The following is a 14,126-nucleotide window of genomic DNA, read 5'->3' on the forward strand; positions in this document are numbered from 1 at the left end:
TTTTGGGGGAATTAATTATTCCTTCATTTGTTACCAGATTCGCACCATCTCTCTCTCGTATTACCACTCGCACGGCTGCGCTAGCATCACAGCTAACGTTACCCATGCTGCTACCTCTTTGCTGCGCGAGAGCGTATACGTATGTGACGTATGACGTGACAGTATGTGACGTATGTAAGAAGGTGCGCTTGTCTGTCTGTGAGAAGGAGACACAGGAAAGAGCGAGGAGAGCCTGTAGTGTAATGCCAGCAGCTAAAAGCAACTGCGTGAGAACGTATACTCGAATATCACGATAGTTATTTTCTATATCGCACAGAGACAAACCCGCGATATATCGCCCAGCCCTACTCCATACCCATTGAGAGTCACACTATAACCACCACCTTCTCCTTCAAATTCTAGTCCCTCTGAACTTTATAATTTTGCTCGGCAAACATCAATCTCTGTTAACTTAAAATAAAAAGTGTTTGCTGAGCCTGCAGGTGCTACCAAAACTGGTTTAGTGGGGAGACAAAGTGGACCCCGTGTACTTTTCAAGTCCTCAGTTTTCCCTTTTCAAACACAGACTCTTATGACACCAACTAAGAAGACATTATTCACAATTTGGCACAGTATGGATACCCTACACCTACATACAAATTTAGGGCTGAAATGATGCAAGTACCAAGATAAAGTAGAGCAACCTTTGCAAGTCAATCTGACATCAGCAACATATGTAACGGGTACAGTGGTTTATCAACTTACGAGTGCCTCAGCTCAGGAGTTTTTGGACTACCAGCAGTCTCTTGGCTAACTGTTATGCTTTAAGTCGCTACCGAAATTGTGGGTTATGTGTAGGGCTCGACCAATTCTCGGCAACGATATTTAGCATTTTGAAGTATATAGAGCTCGCCCTTCCTGTATTGGTATTGGGTAGTTTAAAAAAAAATATTTTTACAACTACAACATAAATACATCAGCAGACAATATATACACATATGATGCCAGTATCCAATATAAAACCTTGTAACCTCGTAATATCTAACTCAAACATCTGGTGTCTAACTTTCTAACATTAGCTTTTTTATCATTTTATCAATGGATCGGAAGAAAGTTAATCATAGGGCCCTATTAACAATTCCTATTTGCAGAATAAGTCCTCGTTCCCACTCCTCATTTGCATTGGTCTTCTTGGGCTGCTTTGTGTCCCTTTCTATGGTAAAATGTATAGTGCTACATACAGACAGACAGATTGTTTTGAGTCCAAAAGTGGACTTTTGGGGAATTTTGCCTATCATTCACAATCATTATGAGACAAGATGGCAGAATTCTTTTTTTAAATGCATTTCAACTTGTTAAACAAACGTAAATAAAAGTCTGCTTACAATGGAGACAATGGGAGGGCCTCTATTCGCCCATAAACAACTATCCAAAAAGCGCAAACAATACACCATTTACATTTCCTGACTTGAATATCAAACAAGTAATAGTGATATTGTTATTACAAGCGCTAATGCAGACAAACTATTTATAGCGGCGCCGTGATAGCAGAGAGTTAACTGGCTTATGTGGCTATGTTAACATCATCGGCTGGTGAGCTTCTTTCTCGCTTCGGAGCTCGTGAAAGTTATTCTAGATCATGGATGGATGGTTGGATAAATAATGTCTCTCACTTTGATAGTAGAAGGATGAGGACATAATCAGACAACTACCAACAACTTTAGCATCAAATTTAGACCTCCACCCCATTTTTTCTTCACAAGGACTATTATTTATTTTATTTTTTATTTAGCCTTTATTAACCAGGTAAAAAATCCCATTGAGATCAAAGATCTCTTCTCCAAGGGAGACCTGGCCAAGAGGGCAGCAGCAAGGTTACATTAAAAACAGTACACAACACATAAAACATCACATTTACAACATTAAAACTTGCTCACATGACACATGTGCATACAGACAAGGTAGACTGCAGTCCGTTCACAGAAGCTTTAAACTCATTCAATGTAACAAGGGTTTGAAGTTTAATATTCGATTGTAGGTTATTCCGAGCCATCGTTGCTGAAAACCTAAATGCTTTTTTGCCCAGTTCAGTTCTTACTTTGGGGACGACAAATTGCAGAACACTCATTGAACGAAGATTGTGACTTCCTTGTTTCTTTGTTAAAAGACAAGACAGATAAGATGGAGTGATACCCGGAATGGTTTTGTAGATGAAAACATACCAATGATTGAGGCGTCGAGCACATAAAGATGTCCAGTTAACAATTGAGTGTAATACGCAATGGTGAGTAAGGGGAGCGCAGTTGGTGATGAATCTCAGTGCCCCGTGGTACACACTATCCAGCTTGTGGAGACAACCAGCAGTAGCATTCATGTACAACACATCTCCATAGTCAATAACAGGTAAAAAAATTGTTTCCACCAATTTCTGTTTCACAGTAAAAGACTATGAGTCATTCTTCATATAAACAGGAATATAACAAAATCCAATCAGTCGGCATCCTAGTGAGAGCCAACATTGTATAGTAAGTGATGTTTTATTATGTTTATTGGATCTCATGAAGTTTGCAGTGAGTAGTAATCAGTGATGTTGTCAAAGGAAAAAAGCAAATGTTGTAATGCGTTATGAATTAATGCACTGTCGCATACTTATAATGATCAAAATATGTACATATTACATGTTATTATGAATGTGCCTTTTATTACATTACATACATACAATGTGTATATAAAACCTTGACAAAAGTGTTTAGATGTTTGAGCGCTTTATAGGCAGAATAGAGCAACTCGCATAGGCTACATTGTAAGTGGATTTTTGATCACATTTATTTCGTAGTTAGAATGCATTAAAAATAAATGTGTGAATGATGGGCAAAATTCCCCCCAAAAAGTGCAGTTCTCTTTTAAGCGTTTTAGTGCGTACAAGAATATTTCCTCATACTGGACTAACTGTATTACCGTCTCAACTTTTAGTACGTTAACCTTCTCGTTTTACTCAATAAGCAACAATAGGCAGGGGTGTACGGTGCGACAAAATTTACTCGCAAATGCAACTAAAAATAGATTGTGTGACTTAACAAAAAAACAACCTGTGGCACATGTGGCTACTAAGTGGCGTTGTGGTTAGAGTGTCCGCCCTGAGATCGGTAGGTTGTGAGTTCAAACCCCGGCCAAGTCATAGCAAAGAGTATAAAAATGGGACCCATTAACTACCTGCTTGGCACTCAGCATCAAGGGTTGGAATTGGGGGTTAAATCACCAAAATGATTCCCGGGCGCGGCCACCCCTGCTGCCCACTGCTCCCCTCACCTCCCAGGTCGTGGAACAAGGGGATGGGTCAAATGCAGAGGACACATTTCACCACACCTAGTGTGTTTGTGACAATCATTGGTACTTTAACTTTTAACTTTAACGTGCGAATAGGGATTTCAACCCTTACATCACATTTTGCTCCGAAAAGAAATCCATCCAAATTTTATCAAACTAGAGTAAAACATTTGCCCACTTGTATAGCATGTTTGAAATAAACTCATAACCAAAGTGATTGACGTGGAAGTGATCACTCAGTGCGCCCTGAAAGCTGTCCTGTGTCCCTTCCTCCTGCGCTATGCACAGAGGAGAGCCCCGCTCCTCCTAGTTTACACACTCATGCTGACTTAGCCTTCCCATCACGGAAGAAAGAAGATCTTAGTTGGAGGAACTGTTTGGTAAAAGACAATGTTTTTTTCACCACCTTAAAACTTGACAAACTGCACTGAGTGCTAGTAACTATGAAGGTTGGAGGGAAAATTTAACAACAAATCAATGATTGAAGTGACAAACTTGCCATTCAAATAATACCCCGTTTGTTGACAAAAACATATAGCCATGGAAGCACATTCAATCTATTTATTAAGCAGAGGTAACACAAACCAGTGAAAGATTCAAAAGAGGTGATTATATTTGACTTTTCTTATATTATTTTCAAGGCTTTTTTCTTTTCTCAAAACACCTCTTAAGTTGGGATCCTATTATACAAAACCTACTTTTCTTACTTGTTGGTACCTGTTTTTGTGTATTTGGGATCCCCATCAGTCCCAAAAATTTTAAATCAAGGCACGGTGGTGATATTTAGTTGCGTCAACGTATATTTCCAAGGCTTTGTAAAGAAACAAATCTACGTAAGAAGATAAAACCTTTTTAATATTTTCAGTAGGTCAGCTGTCCTTCTCATAAAGTTTAAGGCTGTCAAGAGATTAATTACATATAAAGGGACAAGCGGTAGGAAATGGATGGATGGATGATTAAGAATATTTGGATGCCAATTCCTAATTAGAAAAAGGACAGTTTTTGGTATTTTCAAGTTTCAAAAAACTACTAAAATAAGCCCACAAACAGAAAGTGTATGCAGCAAGGACATGCTAAACCATCTCTGTATTTGCACAACCAACATACTTGAAATCAACCCTCACACAACCAAATTACGTATTAGGATACCAGATAATAAAAAAGAAACATAAGTTTGGCTCTATGCCCAAGAGTCAGAGGACTGATAAAATGCATGCAATGTTTGCAGAAGTATTGAATTCACTGAGTAGCAATTTTTGACGGACAATTTTTTAAGATCCTGGAGGAATAATGTCAGCGAAATATAGTGGCAGCTTCTGTGAGTGATTAATCCTAATAGTTGGAAAAACATTCCCAGGCTCTCAGCTTGAAGCAGCAAAAGCCTATCCATCACTTTGAAGCCGCACAAATAAACTGTACTTTGAAACAGCTGTTTGAGTTTTTGAAGGTTTCACGTCATCAAAATGATTCCTATTCCCACTAACCAAATGCTTGCCCTCCTAGCGTGAAACTGTATTTTTAGTACCCTTTGTTGGTCAACATGTAAACATGAAGGATGACTTTGGTAAGTACTAGGATTCTGCATTAAATGTACACTTTACTGAAAATGTGTTAAGTGCTAGTATTCCATCCATCCATCCATTTTTTACCGCTTATTCCCTTCGGGGTAGCGGGGGGCGCTAGAGCCTATCTCAGCTACAATTGGCCGGAAGGCGGTGTACACCCTGGACAAGTCGCCACCTGATCGCAGGGCCAACACAGATAGACAGACAACATTCACACTCACACACTAGGGCCAATTTAGTGTTGCCAATCAACCTATCCCCAGGTGCATGTCTTTGGAGGTGGGAGAAAGCCGGAGTACCCGGAGGGAACCCACGCAGTCACGGGGAGGACATGCAAACTCCACACAGAAAGATCCCGAGCCCGGGATTGAACCCAAGACTACTCAGGACCTTCGTATTGTGAGGCAGACGCACTAACCCCTCTGTCACCGTGCTGCCCAGTGCTAGTATTGACTATGGCATATATGCATGCCCTGAATGAACACCTGCCTACATTTTTCAGGGACTTTGACAGACACTGACCTTTTTACAATGTTTTTCTCTGAAATGTTAAGCTCCAAAAGCCCGAATGTCATGCAAACACACGATCAAGACAACAATCTTTAACAATAAAGTGAAACAGTCACAATCATTTTTTTTCCTATTAAAATAAATACCATGGTCAACCTGTAACACGCCCTGCATAGTTTAGGCTTATGGATCATCTGAAAGAATGTGAAGTCTCCATTTCATTTCCTAAGAAATGTTGCTTGAATGTGACATTTAGACCGGTTTAACACTATGTACACCCTTCCACTCTGTTGCCAAATATATTAAATCCATTAATACTACAATGACACTACACAAACAGTTATTTTACATAGGTTTTTCTAAAGTTAGAATCAGATGTTCCAAAAGTTTTGTTTTTTTTAAACATCACAAAACGATTTTCTTTTTATACAATTCAAGGTTTTCAAAACATTTGGGCTATTTATATTCCACATTCCAAAAATCCATGTTTCGTCAAAACATTCAGCTCATTCAAAATATTTGAGCAATTTATCTTCCACATTCCAAAAAATCTTGTTCCTACCCAAATTCTACTTTTTCCTGGTCCAAAAAGGCCCGTTGAAATGAATGGCATTTTTCAAAAATGTCTCAATTCAAGACTCTTAAGTCATATCAGATTGCTACTCAGTGTGAGCATATAGTGAACATGCAGACCTAAAACACGCAAGCCTAGAGAAATTTAGTAAAAATGTGAAGAATTCAATTCAACATGTTAGGGTTGAGGAACACTACAAAAGCATGTAATGAACAAAAGAGACACAGCGGTGGTTTCCTTCCAATATGTCATGTATCACAGAAGCAAGCAAAACTTGATATGAAAGCGAGCCAAGCGTGTCATAACCACAAGTTGGTCTGAGGAGAGCGGGAAAATAGGAAGGCAGAAAGACCCGTAGTTTATTCTGCTATAGACCACACCCAGACATGCCTGAACCTTGAGCTCACAGCTGGATGTCAGCCTGCTACTCTGAAAGGTGCAAACATACTCAGGCGAAACGTACACACAGCGGATGTCCACGAGACCTGTGCACATAACTCAAATTTTATTGCCTGCTGCGTCACATAAAACACTGCTTGCCATGTATTTTTCGACCTGCGTTAAATTTCACAACAAATTTCATTTTGTAACAACAGAATATCATAAAATCAAAATCAGGCCAATGCATGAATGAAATCAGACAATTTTACACACATTGTGGTGTGCCTAGTCTAGGGGTCAGCAACCCGCGGCTACGGAGCCCAATGCGGCTCTTTGATCACTCTGATGCGGCTCAGCTGCATACTTGCCGACCCCCCCGATTTTTCCGGGAGACTTCCGAATTCCAGTGCCTCTCCCGAAAATCTCCCGGGGTAACCATTCTCCGATTTTCACCAGGACAACAATAGTGAGGGCGTGCCATGCTGGCACTGCGTCAACTTTTTTCACCATACTGTCTGCGTGCCGGCCCAGTCACATGTTGTATGGGGTTTATACCTACACACGTAAGTGACTGCAAGGCATACTTGGTCAACAGCCATACAGGTTACACTGAGGGTGGCGATATAAACAACTTTAACACTCTTACTAATATGCGCCACAATGTGAACCCACACCAAACAAGAATGACAAACACATTTTGGGAGAACATCCGCAACGTAACAACATAAACACAACAGAACAAATACCCAGAATCCCATGCATCCCTAACTCTTCCGGGCTACATTATACACCCCCACTACCACCAAACCCCGCCCCCCCACCTCAACCGACGCACGGAAGGGGGGCTGGGGGGGGGGGGGAGGGGTTATGTTGTGTTACGGTGCGGATGTTCTCCCAAAATGTGTTTGTCATTCTTGTTTGGTGTGGGTTCACATTGTGGCGCATATTAGTAAGAGTGTCAAAGTTGTTCATATCGCCACCCTCAATGTAACCTGTATGGTTGTTGCGCAAGTATGCCTTGCAGTCACTTCCGTGTGCAGGCAGAGGCCGCTTACAACATGTAACCGGGCTGGCACGCTGTTAGTACAGACTGTAGAGGGCGCTAATGGCAGTGCCATCACGGCACGCCCTTATTAGTGTTATTTGGGTGACAATCAGCAGACATTCGAGAGGATAGAAGCCCTGAATTACGGGAATCTCCCGGAAAAATCGGGAAGGTTGGCAAGTATGACGCTGTCAAGCGCCATTCATATAAAACTTGCGGGCCGCACTAACATTAAATTTTCATATTAAGGTACGGGCCGCAAAATAACGTCTCATGGGCCGCGTGTCTGAGACCTCTGGATTATACATAGCACAAAGCAAAAAAAAACTTTGTATGCAGTGTTATTTCATTTTAAATTTCAAAAGAGTTTTGTGGCTCCCATTGTTTTCTTTAATTTGTGAAACAGGTCAAAATGGCTCTTTGAGTGGTAAAGGTTGCCGACCCCTGGCTTAGTCGATAACTGGCTGCAAAACTTTGCTCAGAGCAGCTGGTACAGAGTACTCACGTGCGCCTCACTTATGGAATGCATAGGTAAAACTTCACCTGCTTTTATTTTAGCAGGTGAAGCAGCTCCTCTTCCTTGTCTTTAGTGTAGGGTACCATGACATAAAAAATGGAAACAACATGCAAAGATAGTGGGAAATGTAGCGTTTCACTGAAATGTCACCAGTAACTACAACGCTGCAGTGCTATGGAATATCTGATGACTGCAGACATTCTGCGCAGAGTTCGCTTTGCCCACAGTACGTTCGAGTTTGCGAGCACCTGAGGTCAAAACAAAGCCCATGACTTTTATTTAAAATCCAGGCAAAAAATGTAAAGCCATTATGTATATTTCAATTCAATAGGTCATTACTATGCTTTAATCTAAGTACAGAAAATTACAACATATATGCAAGCAGTAGAAAATGGATGAATAGATGAAATAATTAATTAATGCCGCATTTTTGGTACTGAAATACATTTACAAATATACAGCAATCTAAATGTATGTAGAAATTGCGTATGCATTAGAGCTGACACTGAACTGAAATGCTGTACGGAAAAATAGGAATTATGGGGGAAGAAATTGGAATTGTCAGCTGGATGCTGCAATGGTTTGAATGGGACAAGAAACGTTGAAGTAGAAATTAATATAAATAATGAGGGGCATGTGTGTTTTGAAAATGTGTAATTTGGGGAAAAGTCTGAATTTTTGGTTGTGTAAATTTGTTTTAGTTTAAATGCCCTGAATGTGATTAATGCTTTCATATTGGAATGGTTTGAATCGGTTAGAAATGTAGAACTTGTGAAAAGTGTTCATTTGTTTTCAATGGGAATGTTGCGATAAATACCCAATTATGAAAAATGTGGGCATTTTTTCCGAATGAGTGTTAGACAATAGACATTGTGTCCTGAATGAGCTGAACATGTTAATGTAGAAATGTTTCGAATGGGTTTAAAAATGTAAATGTAATAGCGTCAAAAAATGGCTAAATAGAATATTTTTTGTGTAGAATAACATTTGTGAATGCACTCTGCACCAAAATATAGTTTACTTTCAAATGCACACTCAATGTATGCAATTGTACACTGTTTCAATGTATGCAATTCTACAGTGTAAACAATACTATAAACTGAAGATCCTCTTAAATTCACAGCAAGTGTTTACACATTCAAAATCAAAAAGTATTCAAACAGAACCTGGCCTCTTCAACCTGCTACCCTCTGGAAGGAGGTATAGATCGATTCGCGCCAGGACCACCAGAATGTCTCACAGTCTGTATCCCCAGGCTGTGAGACTGCTAAATGAACAGCCTTCCCCTTTGCTGCCCCGGACCATCTTATTACCTCACTCTTCACCACCTCAATAATTGTGCTCTGGACATTGCATTGCTGCAACATCAACGTAACACCCATCAGACATCTGACTGTTCCCACCCCCACGTCCCTCTTATCGCGATCTTCCTGACAATGCTAAAATGCTAAAATGTAAACTATTGTCAACCTGCACATGAATGCAGTTTCTATGCCGCTGGACAAAGCTCAAACAAAATCTCGTTGTTCATGAATGACTTAAGTGTTATTATGACAATGACAATAAAGGAATTGATTGATTGATAACAACAACAACTTAACAAGGTGGTTTTACGCATGACCGGCTCATTCTCTGCCTTCAGGTAGCTGTATGAAAAATGTGAGGAATTTTTACTCGCATACCTGCAGCCTTCTATCACTTAGAACATGACAGACTATGACAGGTTACACATGATGGATAATACTCGACTAGACAATTATGCACACCGGCTACTCCTTCAAGTACATACAGTGAAGCCCAACCATTTCCTTACATGGACGTTTTCTGTGCAAAAACGGAAAGAAAATAAACAAAATAAATAAATTAAAAACAAATAGATGATATAAATATGAAATTAATTCACAGCATACGCCAGCACCCAAAGGAGGAGCCTTTCATATAAATAGTTAAATATAATAAACACAAAATCTATAATATACTATATACGAGTCATATATCCATCCATTTTTACCGCTTGTCCCTTTCGGGGTCGCAGGGTGTGCTGGAGCCTATCTCAGCTGCATTCGGGCGGAAGGCGGGGTACATAAAATGTATTAATTACAGATAGATAAAAAAAGCAATTAAAAAGTAATTAGTAGCCCCTGAATCGTACTTATAATCAAATCTGTGGTGCCCAAAGGTTCCTGCCTCTACAAAACGTTGTCATTTACATGACCCCAACACGATCTCTAAAGTGTTTTGTGTGACTCCTTCAAATTTTTCCAGAAAAAGTTAGTCAAAATCAATCAGTCAATCAATCAATCAATTGTATGACTTCAGGGTCACTATAAGTCCTTAGACGTTACGTTGCACATTGAAGAATCAGCTTCCATTAACTTTACTAACTCAAATAAGACCACACTCAGCCACACACTTACAGAAATGTCCTTATAGTGCTTTAAGTCATCAAGGTCCTATCCTGTAGTCTTGGCATGATATTGTAAATTCTCTTAATGGGCAAAGACTTAAAGTTATGATGCTAACCCAGAACAAGCACTCTTTCGCAGTGTTTAACACAGTGAAAACTCCCACCACAAATCTCACAGAGAGCTGCTGTGCACCGCAAAGCTGGCCAACTGGCTACATAAACAGTTTGCTTCAAGTTCAGAGAGATTCCAAACAACATATGACCTACATTTCAGGAAAGAGACATACAGTGTGAATATTAATTAAAAAGGTATGTAATATACCACCTGTATGCACAAGGATGTTTTTCAAAACCGTCTAAATGCCACAACATGCACCTTCCACATGCAATGTGACATGACATTTCTCTGTCATCACATAACTCATTGCGTTTGTTGGCCCACGAACAAGACACGACATATCTGCCATCACACCTGTTTAAGTCAAGGAAAATGAGTAACTAGAGAAACATATACATAGGAGGAAGTTCTGTGTATATGCCTTAAAGAAAAGGTGCAAATGTGAGGATTTCTCCAGGTGTGCATATGAATATCATTCAGTACATTGTGTGGGTACTATCTGGAAACCAACCACAATTTCTCAATCATGTGGGTGAGTGGGAAATTAGCTGTAACTGTTCAGATTAAGGGCCTAACGAGACGTCTTGTTATTTTTTTGTCTTTTATTTTGTGTTACACAATATACTGTACACACTCATTCAGTGTATTCTCAAAAGCAAAGTCTTGACTTTTCATAGCTTCTTCTTCTTCCCTTTCCTGAAGAGAAAATCTGCATTAGTGACACCTGTGACCAAATTATGTCACTACACATAGCGATACATCCTGAATGATTCAACATTGAAATTATTTATATTTGCCACATATTTTTTGACTGCAATATGACATTTTGTATAAAATAAACAAACAGAAAAATGTATATAACAAGGCGCACTAATGGAGCATCTATACAATAAACGGAAAGTGCTTTTTTAGTGGTGTGTTCCTATTATTTTCCCAGAATCTGTCCAGGTTCAGTGATGCCAAAGAGAAAAGGTTGATCACCATAGACCTATACATGGAACTCTGCAACAGAGCACACATTCCCTGGCAGCAATGAGTCTTCATCAGCAATAAGGCCCGATTATTTTTAATGTATGTACAGTATATTGTGTATATGTATTGCACTTTCTTGATTTGGTTTAAAGTGTAGAAAGGAATTTGATTTTAGTGTGTTTCAGTGCAGTCATAACGCTTGATTAATTATAACTTCATTCATTTGACCAAGTTCACATATGTTAATCCGACCTTGAGACATTTAAAAGCCGCAACTCTGTTTAGATGGTCTCAATTGTTTGGGAGAGGTTTGTGCTGTTCAAATGGTTGTTTGTGCTGTTTTCATTTTGACTGATTTTTTACAGGTCAATAAAAGTTCACGCACCCCCTACTTTCTACAAATTAAACCAAAATAAATTGATTGTGCTGTGCTGAATGATTGTGATATTAAAAATTTAAGTTACCGAAAATGACTTCACCTGTCTCCCAACTTAATCCAATTTCAACCAAAACTAGCTTAATTTGTGCTAGGTTTGTGCTGTTAAAATTATCGATTGCTCTACTCTGCGTTTTGATTGATTTTTGTTTTTTCATTAGCAAGAGCAAACACTTTCCCCAAACTGTGCAAATACGTTGACTATGTTTCCATTCATTAAATCAGTCTGAGTCATCAAATAGTTAGTTTTTTGTATTTTCACATCTGCATGTCAAATCCCAGTGTCAATGCACACTTAATGCGACTATTGGTCATATGTCGTGTGCTTCGCGTACACGATACAATCTAGCGCAGATTAATGTATTGCTTTTCCAGTTGACCTATGATGTCACACCAAAACAAGGCATCTTTGAGGCTCCTTACAAGTCAACAGCCTACTTCATGTCCGCTGTAATATTGGCACAGATTACAAATATTGTCTCTAATAGCTATGCTGATGTTGAATAGACAGCTTGAAAAACGTATCTTAGATTGCGCTACGAACATGACACTACTGCCAAGAAAGTCTTGGAATTGCAAGATTGGATGCGGGTCCGAAGCAAGGACTAGTTGGAAAGAAGTGTTGAGGGAATTTTCGGACAGAAAATGGAAAGAGAACTTTTGAATGTCTCAAAGTTCATTCAATAAGCTTTGTGGATTGATGGAAGGAGTTTTATATCCGAAGGAAAATATAGTTCGTTCCCCGATACTGCTTCAAATGAGGGTTGCTATTGTTCTGTGCAAGCTTGCCAGTTGTACGGAATGCAGAGCTGTTGCTAACCAGTTTGAGGTGCACAAAGGCAATGTGTAGAGGTTTGTGTACGCTTTCTTCTTTGCCTAATAGACTTGCTTCTCTTCCGTCTCACTCGCATTCGTTCGGAAGTCCGAATGTTAATGTTGAAATATTTTATTTTGCAGGGCAAATAATAGTTTTCTCTTCATTCATGTTGTTGCCTATGTTTTTTTTGAGCGGGATCCACTTCCAGTTTATATCCCGTGCATTGCAACTGGCGTATTTGCGTTTTGAAGGGTACCCTGGGGCGCCACACACCCACTCGAGAGATCTGGTTTTCAATCGCATAATCGAGATGTGTTAGTCCGACTTTTCAAAAGTCAAACAATCAGATAAAGGCAGTGGTTCTTAACCTGGGTTCGATCGAACCCTAGGGGTTCGGTGAGTCGGCCTCAGGGGTTCGGCGGAGGTCAAGACACACCCGACTCATCGTGTAAATAAAAACCTCTCCCTATCGGCGTATTACGGATACGACAACAGCAGAAGTCAGACTGATTTGCAGGTGTGTAATTTGTTGTGAGTTTATGCACTGTGTTGGTTTTGTTGTTTGAACAAGGTGATGTTCATGCACGGTTAATTTTGTGCACCAGTAGTAAAAACATGGTAACACTTTAGTATGGGGAACATATTCACCATTAATTAGTTGCTTATTAACATGCAAATTAGTAACATATTGGCTCTTAACTAGTCATTATTAAGTACTTATTGCCTTATTCGGCATGGCCTTATTATAACTCTAAACCTGGCCCTAACCAGATAACTCTAAATCAAGTCTTTGTTACTTAGAATATGTTCCCCTAGTGTCCAAAAAACTCTAAATTAAGTCTTTGTGACTTAGAATATGTTCCCCATACTAAAGTGTTACCAAAAACATATACCGTAACTTTGTCTTGAATTTGAAAAAAAAAATAAAAAAATTATTTTTCACTAAAGAAGGGTTCAGTGAACGCGAATATGAAACTGGTAGGGTTCGGTACCTCCAACAAGGTTAAGAACCACTGGATGAAGGTGTTTCCATGGGTTGTAGAATGCTTCTTTTGAGCAGAATTATTTGAGAAATTAGTGCATGAAAACGTAGTCAAGTCAGTGACTCTATATTTGACTGGGTATTTTACAGACAGCATCAAGTCATTCCTTTTGAGGCTCTGGTGACATGAGAACACAAAATATATTATTTAAATCTGCTTCTAATAAATCAGTCAGAAAGCGGACGCCCAGATGTGATCTTTGGACAAAAAAACCGTCAGTGCAAGTCCACCCGAGCTGGCTTTAGAAGTCACGCTAGCAAATCTGTCTAACCCTAGCCCCTGCTTGCAGTCATGAACGGCAGGGGGATTATCACACTGGAATGTTGACCATTTACCCAAGAAAAACACACTTCCCGGTCACGTTTTTAAACTTTAAAGAGCAATATGCCTCTTTTTTTTAGCAAGCTTGGGTGTTTTTGCATTAGGGTGTTTTGT

General features: G+C 39.5%; 1 protein-coding gene across 5 annotated transcripts in view; it reads right to left on the reverse strand.

Annotated features, from left to right (window-relative positions):
- The window catches only part of tmpoa (thymopoietin a), a 31,787-nt gene that overhangs the window by 16,723 nt on the left and 938 nt on the right, over nt 1-14,126 (reverse strand). The gene's annotated exons all lie outside the window — the stretch shown is intronic.

The sequence above is a fragment of the Nerophis lumbriciformis genome, linkage group LG05, assembly GCF_033978685.3.
Source record: "Nerophis lumbriciformis linkage group LG05, RoL_Nlum_v2.1, whole genome shotgun sequence".
NCBI lineage: Eukaryota > Metazoa > Chordata > Actinopteri > Syngnathiformes > Syngnathidae > Nerophis > Nerophis lumbriciformis.